Genomic DNA, 17,132 nt, shown 5'->3' on the forward strand with positions numbered 1-17,132 from the left:
GTGTTCATAGATAAATAAGGCTTTCGCCAAAGGCAGCAACATAAAAAAATAGAAGGTGCCACAAAGAAGAGGCAGAAGAAGAGGCACAGCCAAAGATAAAGACTGAGACAGAGGCAGATAGAGAAAAAAAAAACAAACTAAGTGCCAGTTCGTTCCTTCAACCTGCCGACACGTCAACACCTTTGTCATTTATTTATAGTTGTGGGCGTGTCATTTTAGCACTCAACTTCCCACACTCTGAGTGTGCTCGTAAATAACAACTGCCTAGACACATGCCACTGTATGTCAATTATTTTGACAGCTAACAAGCTGAAATATGCAACCAATGCCAGGTCGAAGTTATAACAATGCTGCCCCCACATTATGCAAGCTTGCCCCATGGGGCCGTCACGGCAAAGACGAAGCCTCTAAAACTTTTGCCCAGCCAATTAATGCGAATTTGATAAGAGCAATATTTTGCACACAATTTATATGCCTACATTATGTTTTCCCTCTAAATATAGAAAGTTCCACTCCCATTCTCAGCGTGCGTTGCGTATGCGTAATATTTTACAGCAAAAACTTATCTGTGGAGGGCTTTTAAATCGCCCTCATTAATAGGGCTTTAAGCCACGCTCAATTGAGCTGAATTAATGTTGACCACAAGCCAAAAGCCCAAAAGTGGTTTTTAACCAAAGTAACTGCCATATAACTCACATGCCTTTAAAAAATTATGCTGGCAGCAGGAGGCGGACGGAGGGGCTGGGGCTGGTGACTGTAACGAAATTATGTTCAGGCAGGACGCCGCCAACTCGAAGGCTGGCTCAACCTATGGCCAGAGAGTATATCAGAAGGCGATTTAATGAAATTACAGTCAATATTAATCACTGTCAAGGCTAATTGAGTATGAAAACAAGCAGAAGACTGCACCAATACGATGCCTAAGTGATGTGTGTGTGTGTGTGCTCGAGTGTGGCTGCAATCTGGCTGCTGCTAACCTCGGTCTCATCCGTATCTGCTCCTGCGCTCTCCTACTCCTGCTGCTCATAGTCCTCTTACTCCTCCTACTGCCCGGCATCTACAGCCTTTTCCCCCTTCTCACTCGTCCTCCTCATCGCACTCCACCTTCTCCATGTACTCCTCCTTCTACTTGTCGTCTTTCTTCTCCTGCTCCTCTGCTTGCTAGCGATCTGCTGTGCCTTCCTCTTACCTCCATTCTTTGCCTGCTCCTTCCTTGCTTATTGCTCTTCTGCGTATTCTTATACCTCCTCTTCTGCCTCTTCATTCTCCGATACCAATTTTTCTGCTCTCTTCTCCTGCACCTCTTTTATTTGCCTCCTGCTCCTTCTGCCGTCTGAACCTATGCTTTCTCATCTCTTTTGCCTCCTCATCCTCCTCCTCCCTCTCCTACTCAACTTCTTCTACTCTCCTCTGCACCCCCTCCATTTAGCCTCCTCTTTTGCCTTCTCCTCCTCCAACATCTCCTCTACTGACTTCTCCTCCTTCGCCCTCTACTACTGCTCATTCGTCTCGCCTATCCCCTACTGCAGCTGCTTTTACTGCTTTAGTCATACTACGGCTGCACCCACTCATTCCACTGCTTCTCCTCCTTACACCCCTCTCTGTCACTCGCTGTTGCCGCTGCCGCTGCCGCTGCTGCTGAATCAGTGTCATCGTTCATTAGACGCGGCTGATAACAAAAACGCCACTTGACAGCTTAAAAGGGTTTGTTCGCCTGTGTCACCTAGCCGCCGCTTGGCAGCGCAGCCCGTCTCGCTCGCACTCACGCACTCACACGTGTGTCGGTGCTACTTACATGCGTGTTGTGCGGCATAGCTGCTGCTGATGAATTGATGCACAAGTGTCTTATCTAACGGACTGCCATGAATTATGCAGCCCAACCGGAAATATGTCCCTCTCCCTCACTCTCCCTCTGCCGCTGCCTCCTGTTGCCTCCTGTGTGACACGCGCATAATTTGTATTATTTTTGATAGCCAACGACTGTTGCGCGTTCGCCCGACTCGTCTCGTCTTGGTTCAAACTCATTTGTTATGCTCCACAGCTGGCATTGAATTACAATTGTGAGCATTGCTTCATTCGAGTCAAACTAAAGGCGGTGGGCGCGGCGCACATCTCACATCGTTTGTCAATCGTAAATTTGTGCGCTGACAAGGACAAATGGCATTTGAAGTCGATTTTATTTGCCGCCACTTGTGGCAAATGAAGTGGAATCAGAACAGCGAGCGAAAAAAAAAAAAAAACACCGAGGAAGAAGAAAAAGCACAGTGAAATTATTATCCAAGTCAAGTGCTGTGAGCTGAACTAGTTGTAGCACATTTTAATGCTTAATGTAATCAAAGCTGATGGCTGACTGAGACATAAGCGAGGGAATCGAACTGAGGCAGCCGCATGCAAAATGAAATTAAGTGCAACTGACAGGGGCAAGGCGAATTGAGGTGAGGCAGGGTGAGGTGAGGCGGGGTGAGGTGAGGTGAGTGCAGTGGCTGTCGTCTGTCAATCAGCCGGGGCGAGCACACGTGAGCTGAACGTGGCCACAACATTAACTTATTGAATTTTAGCCAATTTAGCTGCAGCACTTAGCTGATCACAGAAGGTGCAAGAGAGAGCAAGAGAGAGCGAGAGAGACGGAGATAGAGACCAAATTGGCCTTAAGCAATGGATATGTGTTGCAAGCAGCTGCAGCACATCAAGTGGCGCCGACATTTGTTGCGCTCCAATTTAATGTGGCAGCTCGACTGGCCGCCCATCTCCATCTCCATCTTCATCTCACTCACTCCCTAGCCCCCTTCCCCTCCCCTGCCCACTCTCGATGGCAGCACAACTAAATCAAGCCGTGGCCACCTGTCAAGTGCATGTAGATAAATTTTCCAGCTAATGGTGCCGAGCGCTTTGGCTAGCCGCAATGGCTGAACTACCAGAAGCTGAGACATGGCTGCCAGCGACTGCCCTTAGTCCAGCCGAGCACGAACTGTGGCACTGATTGGGATTGGCTCAATAAGAGAGAGAGCGGGAGAGAGGGGGAATGGGACGACTAGCACATGCAGCCGGCAGCTGTTTAAACTGTTACAAAAATATACTGTGAGCCTGACAGCAAGCAGCCCTTACCAACCAACCCTAGACTCGCTCGATCCCCGCACGCTCCCCTGCGCCCACTCTTAGCCAGTCGTCCAGTTAACTTAATTGAAAATCACAAAAATTGGTCATTCCGGCACAATGAGCAGCAGCAAGTTGGCAGCCGGCAACGATAAATGTTACCAAAGTGCATGGCAAGCAAGGCAAAAACAGCTAAAAACAAAGCACATTTGCAGTGTGTGTACAGCTCAATGTGAGTGACGAATAGATACCCTAAGAATGTCATATCATTATTATATGAATGTATATTATGCTACCTATATATAGTTGCATAGAGTTTACTGACTTTGCTTTCGAGTTGGCATCTTCAGCTTGAGCACGTCTGAAACATAGAGGCAATTTAGTCAGTAAGCACTGTAGTATGCAGATTATAGCTTAGTTTTTATTTTATGAAATGTTTGATATCTTTTTTGAGAGTAGTTTTAGATCACTTTTATATAACTTTCTACAAATTCACATGGACAATGCATATACCCTCTTTCTAGTAAATAACTCGTGCCAAATAAAATATTATCACATTTTTGTTTGCCAAATTTGTGTTTAGCATAGCTACAAGAACTTATGACAGCCCTTTATGTAGTCTAGCAGAAACTATAGAACAAAAGTTTTTAATAAAAAAAAAAATAAAAATTATTAGATTGCCAGAAACATTCTTACAGAAGGAAAGCATAGACTATAAACTCTCTCTTTCTCTCTCTCTCTCTCTCTGCTAACAAGAACCACATATCCTCTACTCTCGTCTAGTAAGCAGTTTGTATTAATATATGTAGCATGTAGAAATTAAAGGGTATATGCTATAGTAATGCCCTCTACTATCTTCTAGTAAGTATCATATATACTCTTATCAGCAGCGTATATCCTCTATTCTCTCTAGACAGCATATGCTGTCTGTTCTCTGTGCAACTAAACAGTATATACCCACTCCCTCTCTCTGCTTGTAAGCAGCATATACCCTCTACTCTCTTTGCTAGTAAGCACTCATGCTACATCTATTGATACAACTTTAATAGACAATGTTTTTTACACTAGAAACCTAAGGGGTAGTCACAAAATGCAATAAGCAATTAGAGCTGCTATTGATTGGCTCTATACATACTTTATAGCCTAACATGGAGTTCTTTCTTTCTCTCTCTCTCTCTCTCTCTCTCTCTCTCTCTCTCTCTCTTTGCTGGAGGCATAATCACAACTGAATTATAGAATTCTCTTTTTATAAATTTTTCTATGGACAGCAAAAACAGTAAATGCAATTCAGCTGCTATTGATTGGGCTTACATATACCCTAAAAACTAGGGCAGACATGAGCACAATTGAATTGGATATTCTTCTATGGCAAGAGAGAGAGAGAGAGAGAGAGAGAGAGAGAGAGAGAGAGAGAGAGAGAGATTTTATTGATTATCCTGGCATATACTTACATTCTCGACATAAAGACTTATATACTAACTATTTTAGTATTTTTAATAATTAAAGGGTATTCAAGACATGAATGCCGAATTTAATGAAACTTAATTGTATATATCTTTTTGGTATTCTTCTTGTAGCATTACTACAGGGTATTAGCTGAAGGACAAAAAAGAAATACACTTACGAATGCAATTTGTGACGAGAATATGCGACTTGAAACCCATTCGCAGAGTCGCGCTCTAAAATATGCTAAAAGTAAAGTTGGGCAGCACACACACACTCATACTCACACACACACACACACATACAAAGTGCTTTAGCTTTGTTTTTTTCCGGTTCTGTCGAAATGTTTAGACACAAGAAGAAGAAAAAAAAAATCGCGAAACTTTTTTAAGCACAGACCAGAAGCAGAAGCGGCTACAATTGCTCACAAAATGAAATGAGAAAGAGAGAGTGTGTGAGAGAAAGAGAGGGGAAGAGTCTCCCTGTGTGTGTGTGTGTGTGAGTTAGAGTGCCACACATTAATTCATTTAATGGCTGTAAAGTATAGTTAAGTAAATATGCTCTAAAATAAACACAAATTAAAGCAACAACAACAAGAACAACAACAACAACACACACACACACATAGAAAATCAATGAGTGAGGCATACGCCGAGTGGTGGCTCCGCTTTTGGCCCTAGCCACATGCAGCCAAGTGTTCATAATGCCATTACAAACAATTTTCAAAGCAAAAGCGAGACGAGAGCAAAATAAAGCAAAATAACAACAAAAAGGCGAGCATAAAAAAATGTGAACTTAACTACGCGCTGATTACATAACTATAAATAGCTTATACAGAGAGCGAGAGAGAAAGAGAGATGAGAGAGGGAGAGTGTGTGTGTGTGTGTGTGTGGGCGTGGCCGACTGCCTTTTTTGTATAATTTTTAGCCTGGTATTTCAATAGCTCGCATAGCGCTTTTAGCTAAAGGTATGCGCCCAAAGGCTCAGCCAGCGAGAGGGTGAGATAGTAGCTGGAACAGCCCGCCTGGCTTGTCCTTAAAGTTCAGCCAGTCACGTAAAATTTATAACCCAGTTGAGTTCCTCGAAATCTGCCCCAAAAATATTGTGAAATTTATGTGGGCAAAAAAAAAAAAAAAACACAGAAGAGTAGAAAATAGAAAATGAAAATGAAAAACATAAACTTGTCAGTCACACGTCGAGCACATAAATTAGCCAAGGCCCAAAGCCGGTGGTCAGAGCTTGTCATTTAGCCAGAGGTACCTCTTCTCGCTCCCTCTCTCGCGCTCTTTTTCATGTAATCCGAGCTCATAAAGTTCAATAAACTTGAGAGCAGCTTAGGCTCTGGACTCTGGGCTCTGGGCTCTGGCCCTTGCATAATAACTCGAAGCTGTCTAAAAATTCATGCAGGAAGCGCACTAATTTATGGCCAGTGCTAGTCTTAGCTGACCTTTAGCATGCCGACTGTGAATTGTGGAGGATATAAATAAAATGCGTATGTGCGTGTGCGAGTGTGTGTGTGAGTGTGGGCGTGGCTTGTCGCAATTCAAATTAAATTGAGCATGCGGCTGATATGAAACGGTCAAGCAGCTGAGATGCTCCTTTTTATTCCTTCTCGGGCATATTCTAAAATGCGCTCATGTGTGCAAATTAGAAGCTCTACCCACACACACACACACACACATACAGAGTTGGGTCTTATGTGGTCTGTGTGTGTGTGTTGGTTACTTTGAATAAATTAAATTTGCCTGCAGCCTGGAACATATAATAAGCACTTGCACAGCACATTCGGACGGCCTGCCTGTGTGGTTCGGCCTTTTCGGGTGGTGCACGCTCCAATAATTCCATGACAATGACACCACAGCTAATTAGGCGTTTTAAATGTCAAGCCAGATAACGAAGACAAAACAACAAAAAGAGAAAAAACCAAAGCTTGGGTCCAACATATGCTGTAACCCAAAAATACAAAACAAAACCCAAATAAACAGCCGAGAATAATGCAATCGAGTGCAACTGACTGCGCGATACTCGCTTCTATATTCTATGTTCTACATTCTATATTCTATATTCTATATTCTATATTCTATATTCTATATTCTATATTCTATATTCTATATTCTATATTCTATATTCTATATTCTATATTCTATATTCTATATTCTATATTCTATATTCTATATTCTATATTCTATTCTATATTCTAGATCCTAAATTCTATATTCTAGATCCTATATTCTAGATCCTATATTCTATATTCTATATTCTATATTCTATATTCTATATTCTATATTCTATATTCTATATTCTATATTCTATATTCTATATTCTATATTCTATATTCTATATTCTATATTCTATATTCTATATTCTATATTCTATATTCTATATTCTATATTCTATATTCTATATTCTATATTCTATATTCTATATTCTATATTCTATATTCCATATTCTATATTCCATATTCCATATTCCATATTCTATATTCCATATTTTATTTTATGTTTATGCTATACTCGAGCATATACAATCCAAATTACAAATCTCAAGCTTTACTGCCATATAGAGAGCCATAAAAGCTAATACACTCGACTGCTTGCTTTATTGAGCGTGTATCGACAGTGAGAAGAGAAGCTGCTACACGCAATATGGTCAAAAACAGCTCAATATGGTCAAAAAAGGAGCGTATACAAAAGCTGGCCATTAATTATGCATATGTATGTGTGTTAACATATGGAGCGACACACATACACAGAGTGGGAGACTCACAGCTCTGGACATGTGTGTGTGTGTGTGTGTAATTAAATAAACAAATGGCAGCGAGTTTTTGGCCAAAAGTCGCATTAAAAGTTCATGGCAAAAGGCAGCGGCTAAGACGCATGTAAAGCCAGAGCTAATTAGACCTAAGGACATGCATGTAAACAGCCGAGGCTTCCTTCCGCCCAGGCGAAAAGAAAGCCCAAAGTGGACTTACTCCGTATTTTATTAATGAAGTTGAAGTGCGCGAGCCGTTGCCTAATCGAATATTTAATTATTTTAATACAATCGCAAATGAGCTTGAAGATGGTGCCCGGGAAATGGGGAAAACAAACAGCATGAATTGCCAAAATGTAAAAGGCAAAATGGGCATAGGGAAAGGTCAAGCCCAGTCACAGGCTGAGCCCGCGAAACGACCTCAAATACAAGATTGAGAACAAGAACTAAATTTCTTAAGTGTTTTCATGTGCCAAGTCAAGTCAGTGCCCCAATCCACTCACTCTGCATGGGCAGAGCCTGAAGAACCCTTTCGTCTTCCTTTTGCTTTATTACACTCGAATCATTTTCAAGAGTCAACTGGGCAGCGAGCGAATGGGTGAATGGTCGAAAGGGGTTGCTAAAACAATTTGGAAAATTTATTTTCATTAATTTTAATTCGCTGCAAAAGTTTGGCTTATGTACGAGCAAGAGAGAGAGAGAGAGAGTCAAACAGACAGAGAGTGGGTGGCCAAGGGGTGGGAGGGAGGAAGCAGGCTCTACGACTGGGCAGGCCTGGTACAAATAATTACTTTTTCAGATTTTGGCCTAACTCGTCCCTTTTTAATTATTTGCTAAAGGCTCTGTCGCTAACTTTCCAAGCAGCAGCAGCAGCAGCACTCGCCTAGCCAGGCGAGCATAATTAATTTATTTCCATTTTGTTTCGCTTTTTTTTCTTTTTTTATACATTTGATTTGTTTATTTTATTTGCGTAGAGCATTTGCCAATAATTAATTGAAACACTCGACGCTCATATTTAATTAAAGGCGCGTACGCTGCTCATTTTGCCGAGCAGAAAAACAAAATAAAAACGGATTACCAGACATTTCGATGACAGGGCTAAAAACAGCTGGCGAACGATGATGAGCCAAAGGGTTTTTCCCGCTGCTCGCTCATCATCATGAAGATGAAGGCTTCATTTAGACGCTCGCTGACTTTGTCAGCATTGATTGCACTCGAGGGCCCCCAGCGACCAAACAGGATTCTGATTCCGATTCAGATTCAGATTCCTCCGATTCCTGCTCCTGATTCAGATACATATTCTGTTTCGAATTCAGATTTTTAGTCCGTTGTGTCAATAGCATCTGATCTGTCGCTGATGCTAGAGATTGCTGCTCCTTCTCCTCCTGCTGCTGTTGCTGTTTCTCCTCCTGCTGCTGCTGCTGACTCAGCAGGCGGCAATCAGCGAGCTGCTTCTGCATCATCTCAGCCCTAAGCTTAGTTCAATGTCAATTCATGTGTATTCGTGTGTGTGTGTGTGTGTGTGTGTGTGTGTGTGTGTATGTGTCTGTCTGCGTGTTTCATTTGTTTGTCTGTTTTGCATGCAAAAGGCACTGATGCTGGCACTGGCAGAGCCACTGGCGCATTCAGCAGACACAACAAACAGACAACAAGCAAACGGAGCACTTTTCTGATACCCTTTGAAACTGAGCAAAAAGTTTATTGAACTGCCATGAAATGCATAACTGGCTGTATGCCCCGTGTAGATAACGATTAAGGGTTATATAAATTTTTAAATCTTTAAGAGAGTTGTAAGAAAATTCTCACAATAAATTTGGAAATAATTCCAACATCGAATTTAATATAAAATACCTTGATTGGGATAATTATAGAATTTATGACTTTTTATTCATATGCCAGTTTATTTGCTTATGTTCATTTACATCTCATTTTGACAAAAGCCCCAATAGCCTTAAATTTATTTTCACTCTAGTGTGATTGTATATCTTTTATCCAATCTGCCAGTCAATCCAATCGATTGTATATTTTCAATTATAATTTTACATTTATTTATCTAGCTTTTGATCCGTATTTATAGCGTTCAATATATTTCACTTTATCGACATATTTACTAGCTATACATATTCATACTTCCTTTTCAACATACATTTATCAAGCTGCTTATATATATATTAATATATATTCATATATGTATATATATTCGCCAATCTGCCTCATCGATTTCTTAATATTTATTTATGTGCATATTTTCATGTATATATGCATCTATATATGTACTTATATCCATCTACCTGTTTAAGAATCTATCATCTATCATCCATCTATATAGAAACATATCCTCATATCCACATATCGTTATATTCATATATTCACCTATCCGTATACCCATTTATCCATCCTCCATATTTTCACATTTCCCTTTATCCATCTATCTATCCTATCCTGTATTTGACAACCATCCCTCTCTCTACCCTTCTCTGTATTAATTCTGTAAATCCATCTATTTGTCTCTTCATTTTGCTCTTATCACCCAAATGGATTATTAATAATCCCCATCTTTATTCCGGTACTTAAAGAATGCCAGAGTATCTATTGGCCGTTAATACTTTGCAATTTCCTGAATCCCCTGAACTGTGACTCAACTCAACTGTGTGTGTTTCTCAGTTGGTAGTATTTATTTGAGTTATTTCCTAGCATACTAATTTCCATCTCTCTCTCTCTCTCTTCTCTATTGCAGCTCAGTTCCTGGCTATAATAGACAGCAGCTTGTCTGTGTATGTCATATGGTAAGTTGAACATATGCATAGCTATATCCATATATATAGTCGCTTATCTGACTCGATTAGACGCGAAGGTGTGGCCGCGCCCAAATGGCGCTGAATATGCGCTAAATCATGATTGACAATGCCAGATAGCTGTGTTAATTGTATCTGTTGGCGGTTTTAGTGGGACAAATCGTTTGCCACATTGCGCATACGCCAGGTGGTGCGCGCGTGCTCCACGCTCATTTGCAGCGTGTGAGTGTATGAGTGCCAGTGTATGTGTGTGTGTGTGTGTGTGTGTGCTTGCGTGTGTTTGTCTGTCATTAGCTCTGGCATTTAGCAATTAATTGCAATACCTTTGGTTAATGAACTAGTTGAGCCAAGCAGCCAGCAAACTAAGCGCGCTGTCAGGTCACGACTCGGCCACGGCCTCACGATAAAAAACAATAACAAAAGCAGCAAACACCGACAGCAACCGAGAGAGCGTGAGAGAGAGAGAGAGAGAGAGAGAGAGAAAAAAGGACAATTTGCAAAAGTGACGTCAAAACAATTACGTGCAGAATAACGCTTGATAATAAAATGAAGTGAGGCTTTACCGCTCTCTCGCTCTCTCTCCCTCTCTCTATTAGTCTATCTCTCTCCCACTCTACCTGCTTAGCTGCTGTGCTATGGCGTCAACTGCTGAAACGTGCTCAAGTGTTGACTTTTATAAATTGTGCAGTCGTTTTTCTTGGCCTCTGACCTGGCTGCAACAACACCTGCCCACCTATCCACCTGCTCAACTGCCCACCTGCTTACCTGCCCGCATGTGCTGCTGCTGTTGCTGCTCAACTTGGCCAGCAATTAATTACACACACAATGACTGACAGCCGTCTCGCAGTCTGTCCATTTGGCAGTCCATCGGCTTTAAAGGCGCACACAACATTTAATCGCCCGGGCGGGCCAAGTCGCTCGTCGGCCTGATCTCTCAATAAGCCACGTTATCCGTGCCACAGATTTATATTTGTGTGCCACGCTTCACTGGCCACGAATGACACTCAACTGGAGCGGGCCCTCGCTTTTCGTTTTTCGTTGGCTTCGCTGGCTTTTTAGTTTATCTCGAGCGTTTAAATAATTTCAGGCTTTTCCTTTTTCCCTTCTCTGCCATTCTTCTTCGCCTTCTCCTTCCTCTTCCTCTTCTCTTCTCCTTTATTTTTTTTTGCATTTTTTGACGCCCTACGCTTTTGCGGTTTTGTGCAGCCTTTGCCGCAATTAATGCCAACAGATTAATTATACGCATCGCTGCATAATTTGTTGTCTGCTTTTAAATTTATTTTTATTTCTATTTTTATTTTTATGTACTCTTCCGCCTCCACTCACGCAATACGTGAGCCAATGCAGCAAACCACACAACAAAACATTTTAGATGGCGGGGCAATGAGCAGTGGAAAACAGGAGAGGGAGGGAGAGAGTGAGGAGATTGCAGAGCCAGGGTAATACCCTGTGTGCGAATGCGAGTAACTGAGTTTACATCGCAATATTATGCGACATATCGATATTTGTCGATACAAATTTTCATAAATGATTAGATCATAGCTATTGGAATAACCAAATAATCTATTGGAATAACCAAATAATCTATTGGAATTGGGAATCCAATATTTATCGATTAAAGTACATCGCAATTACCTTCAAAAGAATTATAATCAAAGAATAATCTATGTGAGTTGGAAATTTTATAATTATCGATTTTAATGAATAGCATTTATCTTTACTAAAGTATGTCATTAACATTAATTCAATAGGCATAGCATATCATAGCACTGATATGAATCGATCGATATATATCGATATATATATTTGAAGAGATATACATTATTATTACACACATAATTGCCCATTTTTTTTTATCTAGTACTCATTATTTATAGCACTGTTCTTTACATATATGTATATATAAATAGCATATCAATAAACATAGATAATATCCATATGGTTCGATATGTGTTCATATACTCTGATATTTATTAATCTATATCGTTATATATCAATAAACTTTGATATTTATCAGTCTTCAATATTTAATAATATACTTGGACATTATACACCGATATATATCAGCATACCTCGATATGTATCAATATACTTCACTGTTTATCAATACACTGCAATGATTATCGATAATTTATAGCATTTACATTTACCCAGCCTCGATATACCCTTGCTGGGACACTTTTTAATGGCCACAGGGTATTTGGACAGCAAACGCAGCAGCCGCATAGAACAAAAAACAAAAAAAACAAAAAGTTAAAAGGGACAATATCGCCTGGCTCTAATGAGTGGACATTAGCTTGAGTTTGGCATTAAGCAAACGGCGGTCATAGAACCCCAATTTGTCGGGATAATCAAGCTGCCAACAGTCTCTATACAGTCTTATTATTATTATTATTTTTTCGTCTCTCTCGTCTTGTTGCTGTTGAATAACAAATTTAATAAGTTTTGGCTTGAGCAGGAGGCGTGGGCGCAGGGCGCTGGGCATATTTTAAGTGAGTGCAATTTGGTATTGATAGCCAGGCTGATAAAGCAATTGGTTGAGGTCTCAGCTCGACTGGCGCTGAGGCAGTCAGGCAACAGCAGCAGCTGTCGCTGACCTATTATTTATATGACTTTGTTTAGTTTTGGGCAGCAACTTTTTTTGTTGGCTGTTGCGCCGCCATAAATCTTGTAGTGCCGCCTGTATTAATGTGTCAACGGCAGCCAGTCAGACCAAGAGCAAGACGAAGGCAAACAAAAAGTAAAGGCGACTTCAATCAAGTGCAGAGGCGGAAGCACTGAGAGGCCAGAGGTTTGGGCACTTCACACAAGTCGCATATGTGCCTGAGGCGTTCGCCCTGAAGGTGTTAAGGTATTAAGAGCTGGGGTTAAGATTACCAATGACATTCATGTTGATTTATGCGTGTGTGTGTGTGTGTGTGTGTGTGTGTGTGTGTGTGTTTGTGTGGGGCGCACATTGCGTATGATTTATGCATGTATTTATGAAAACAAATAAATATAGATGCTCTGGCAAGCTGTGTGTGCGTGTGTGTGTGTGTCATTAGAGCGCACAGCCAGAACCCATTAATTGCATATTAAAATGTATTAAGGATACATTACAAGGACACTAACTGACATCACTGACAGACGATAGCCCACAAAAATGCCATAAACAGTTTCCTCTATTACCGGCAAGGAGAGAAAACAAAAAATACAACAACAACAACAATCACTACAGCAAGCAAACATTGTGTGCAGCTGTCGTCGCGCTGCTGCTGCTGCCGCTGCTTAGCCCAGGCGACAATTTGTGCCCAAGAGTATTTGCTTAGCCATATTAAGCAATAAAAGAGCATTGTAAAAACCATAAAACGGAAGTACCAAACTGAGCTAGAAAGAGTGAGCGAGAGAGAGAGAAAAAGCGAGAGTGTACACAAAGGTCTGCTAAGCTAAGGTAAGAGTTGAGAGCTTAGGCATGAGGCATGAGCTGAGGCCAGACTGAAGCTGAGGAAGAGTATGAGCGGTAGCCAGGGCATGGCCTGGGAGGGAGTGGCTGATGCTAGAGGAGGAGCTAATGCTGGGGAATAAGAACAGGTTGTGGCTGAGGCTGAAGCTAGGACTGAGACTGAGGCTACAGCAGCAGTTGAGGCTGAGGCTAAGGCTACGGCTGTAGCAGAAGATGATGATGAGAGCGTAGAGAGGGACTGAGACGGTAGAAAGAGTTGAAGCTGAGGCTGAGCTACAGGCTGAGACAGAGGCTGTAGCAGGAGTTGAGACTGAGGCTAAGGCTAAGGCTAGGGCTGTAGCAGGAGTTGAGGCTGAGGCTGTAGCAGGAAGAGCTGAAGCTTCGACTACAACTAAGACGGTGGATGAGGCGGTGGGCGTGGCGAAGACAAGCGGCTCTGCGGCAAAGACTAGGCGGAGACTGCGGCCAGAAGGTCTGGAGACTACGGCGTTATAAGTATTATAAAAGGCAATTTGCAAATATCATATAACAGCCAGACGGCGGCCTAGCACAAAGTGTACACACACACACACACACACACCAACGCACTCAGAGAAAAGACAAACACTCAAAATAAAGCAAGATTTTTCCTGTAACTGCTGGTAGCAACCGCAGCAACTCGAGTCGACTCAAGCTGTTGCCACGCCTACGCCTAAAGAGAAGGGCCTGACACACACACCCTCACACACACACTCACACACCTTCACAGGGAGACATTCAATTGCATATGGCAAGCGACACTGTTAATTAAACAGAATTAAAAAGATTTAACAGCTAAAGCTGCTGCTAGGCTGTGAGTTACCCCTGTCCCTCTTCCCCTCCCTCTCTCTTTCTCTCTCTCACCCACATACACTCAATAGGGTAATAACCCTCTGTTTTTCTCGTAGCTAATTAAAGCAGTTGCTCCTTTGTTTGCCGCACTTTTTGATGAGCAACTTAAGGAGATCTCAGCGTCTGCCTAGCTTTCCACTCTTTGCCCTCGCTTCCCGTCTCCTCCTCATCTATATCTTGTCTGCAGGTAATTAACATTTTTATGTACTTTTTTTGTGTGTCGTGCCGCCTGGGCTGCCACATAATTAAAACGTTGATTTATGCCATGGATAATAAATTCAACAATGCCACGCCCACGTGCTGCCAGCACCTCCTGCAAGGTCGCACTGGCTGGCAACATTATTTTTTGTATTCACGCGCCGCAAGTGTCTGTTGTATTTATTTTATCGCCATTTCGATAACGATGCTTAAAAGCATTTTTAATAAACCAATTTCTTGTGCTCTCACACTCATACACTCACTCACACACACACACACACTCACACCTTTTATTTGCAACACTGATTAAATTTTCGCGGCAGGAAAATAAAAATAATGTACATCGGATAAGCGGCGACGATTAAATGTCCTCGCTGCAATATGTCACTCTCTGTCTGTCGCTCTCTCTCTCTCTCTCTTTCTGTCTGTTTCTGTCTCTGTCTCGCGTGTCCCGCGGCCTCGCTTGAGATAAAAACGTAACAAATGCGCTTTCATTTATTTATGTGCTCTCTCTGCTTTGTAAATTATAGAGAGACAACTCAGAAAGCATTAAAATGCATAGCATTTTATAATTATTTTATTTTTCTAATTTAAAAAAATTTAAAAATATAATTTGTTATTTATCTTTATTTATTATTTTATAAAATCTAGAAGTGAAACTAGTCATAGACTAGATTAGAATTTATTTTAGTAATAATGTGGTAACTATATACTATATATTGATTCATATTTTTTATATATCTTATTTGCGTCTCTTGAAAAATTTTACTACTGCAAAAGCTTCTTCTACGTTCTTAAAAAGACATATTTGATTATTTTTTTTTTCGGATTTTTCACGCTTTTTAAGAGGCTTTTAAAATTATAATTTTGGGCAATTTTCCGACCTGTTCAACACATATGCGAAATTTAAGCTTCTACCTGTTTAACCGGCGTTAGGAATCTTCTAGTATTTTGCTTATATTAAATTGTCAACGGCAGAAAAAACTTTCACAACTTGCGAAACTAAGCATAAAAGACAACTTCAATCAAGCGCAGAAGCGGAATAAGAGTCTGAGGTCACTACAAGTCGCATATTTCAGAGCGGAAATAGTTTTTTCACTTTGCCAAGTTTATATATAATACGCTAACATGGAAATTCTCTATATACCCGATTGGGCTGGGTGCAAAACATCTTTACAGACTGAATAAAGTTGGCGTTTATAGGAGCTGATACAACATATAATACAAAATACTTTGGCTATATGCATAAAGCCACTCAAGGTGAGGCAGGGTTTGCGGAGCTCTCCGGGAAACTTAGTTGACGAAGCTGGAGTTGATGTTGTAGCTGTATAAAGTCAAGCTGAAACGATACATCATTGAGTGATAAAATGTCAGTTTGTTCAAATTGTTATTAGTTTTGTGTAAACTGAGTACTTGTCGAACCACCCTCGCACACATACACACACTAAAGCTATGCTCCAAAACCAATTAAAACGCAAACTTGGCTTCAGTTTACAGTGCAAAACAAGTTACTAAAGTGAGTTAGTGACAAGCCAGAGCAAGCTGGGCTATACGAAACCAGTGTTGTAAAACTAACCAAAAGGCCAGACAAGCTGCAGACTCTACTTGGCTACACTTGAATATAATCCAACTTGCTTTAGTTACCTTCAGCCCCTCTACTCTGTTAGCTGCGTATATTCATATTCTCAATCGTGTTTGCATAGTCGAAGGCTCTACCCGAAAATCGACATGCCTCAACTGTAGCGCATTTTGGCATGCAATCAGAGCTTCACTGCAGTCATTACAAATGCAATTACTAACGGCAAACGCAATGCACTTTGTCAGCTTTGACATGCCCAAGCATAATAGCCAAACACACACACATGTACTCCTATATATACATGTGTGTGTGTGTGCATTAAATGTCAGAAATTTGTTTGGTTTTTGCTGCGCTGCAATCAAGCATATCGTTTATTGATTGAGCTCCCTTGAAGCAGCTCCATTAATTTTTTAAGCACTTCAAACACAATTTTTTCTTTCTTTTTTTTTTGGCATATGCATTTTTGATTTATGACCGCAGCGCTGTGACATTGGCGTCAATCAATTTTCGAGTTGTTTTCTCTTATTTTATAATGATGTTAACGCGGCTCGGGCTGCGCGGCCAATCAAACTTTTCCAATAAAGTCTTTAGCCTAAAGACAGCGGATAAATCAGGCAATCAAGCCAGCAGGCAGCTGGCAGCTGGCAAGTGGCAAGCAAAAGGGCTAGCAGCAAAGCATAATTTATGGCAAGTGCTTTAAACTTGCCAGCAATACAAGAGGGAGAGAGAGAGAGAGAGAGAGAGAGTGTGGGAGGGGGCGTGGTAGTGGGCGAGTAAGCCGAAATGGCTGTTAATATGCGGCTGGGCGCCCCGAAAATCAAAGTAGAAAAGTTGTTGCCTGCAAAAGTGCGAAAATTTAACTTTGCGCGATTATACCGTTGAGACCACCGACCACATTGCGTATACGTAACGTATACGTAATAATGGCATAGACACCACCAGCAGCAGCACCACCAGCACC

The 17,132-nt window shown here is 41.2% G+C and overlaps 1 protein-coding gene and 1 long non-coding RNA gene across 8 annotated transcripts in view; one reads left to right on the forward strand and one right to left on the reverse strand.

Annotated features, from left to right (window-relative positions):
- dpr12 (defective proboscis extension response 12) overlaps positions 1 to 17,132 on the forward strand; it is a 98,482-nt gene that overhangs the window by 41,943 nt on the left and 39,407 nt on the right. For 3 of the 4 annotated variants that reach the window (XM_089470084.1, XM_018012997.2, XM_089470082.1), the window contains exon 2: positions 10,025 to 10,073. The gene's annotated coding sequence lies outside the window, so the exon portion shown is untranslated. Of the gene's footprint in view, positions 1 to 10,024; positions 10,074 to 11,429; positions 11,751 to 17,132 lie in introns of all 4 variants that reach the window. The other variant, XM_089470083.1, reaches the window with a different exon arrangement.
- LOC108617273 (uncharacterized) overlaps positions 1 to 17,132 on the reverse strand; it is a 134,191-nt gene that overhangs the window by 17,976 nt on the left and 99,083 nt on the right. The window contains exon 4 of one of the 4 annotated variants that reach the window (XR_016270276.1): positions 3,419 to 3,454. The exons of the other annotated variants lie outside the window; for them this stretch is intronic. This is a non-coding gene — a long non-coding RNA (uncharacterized LOC108617273). The remainder of the gene's footprint in view (positions 1 to 3,418; positions 3,455 to 17,132) is intronic. 4 annotated transcript variants of the gene reach the window in all.

Source organism: Drosophila arizonae, chromosome 5, assembly GCF_054131065.1.
Source record: "Drosophila arizonae isolate 15081-1271.41 chromosome 5, UAZ_ARI_1.0, whole genome shotgun sequence".
Taxonomy (NCBI): Eukaryota; Metazoa; Arthropoda; class Insecta; order Diptera; family Drosophilidae; genus Drosophila; species Drosophila arizonae.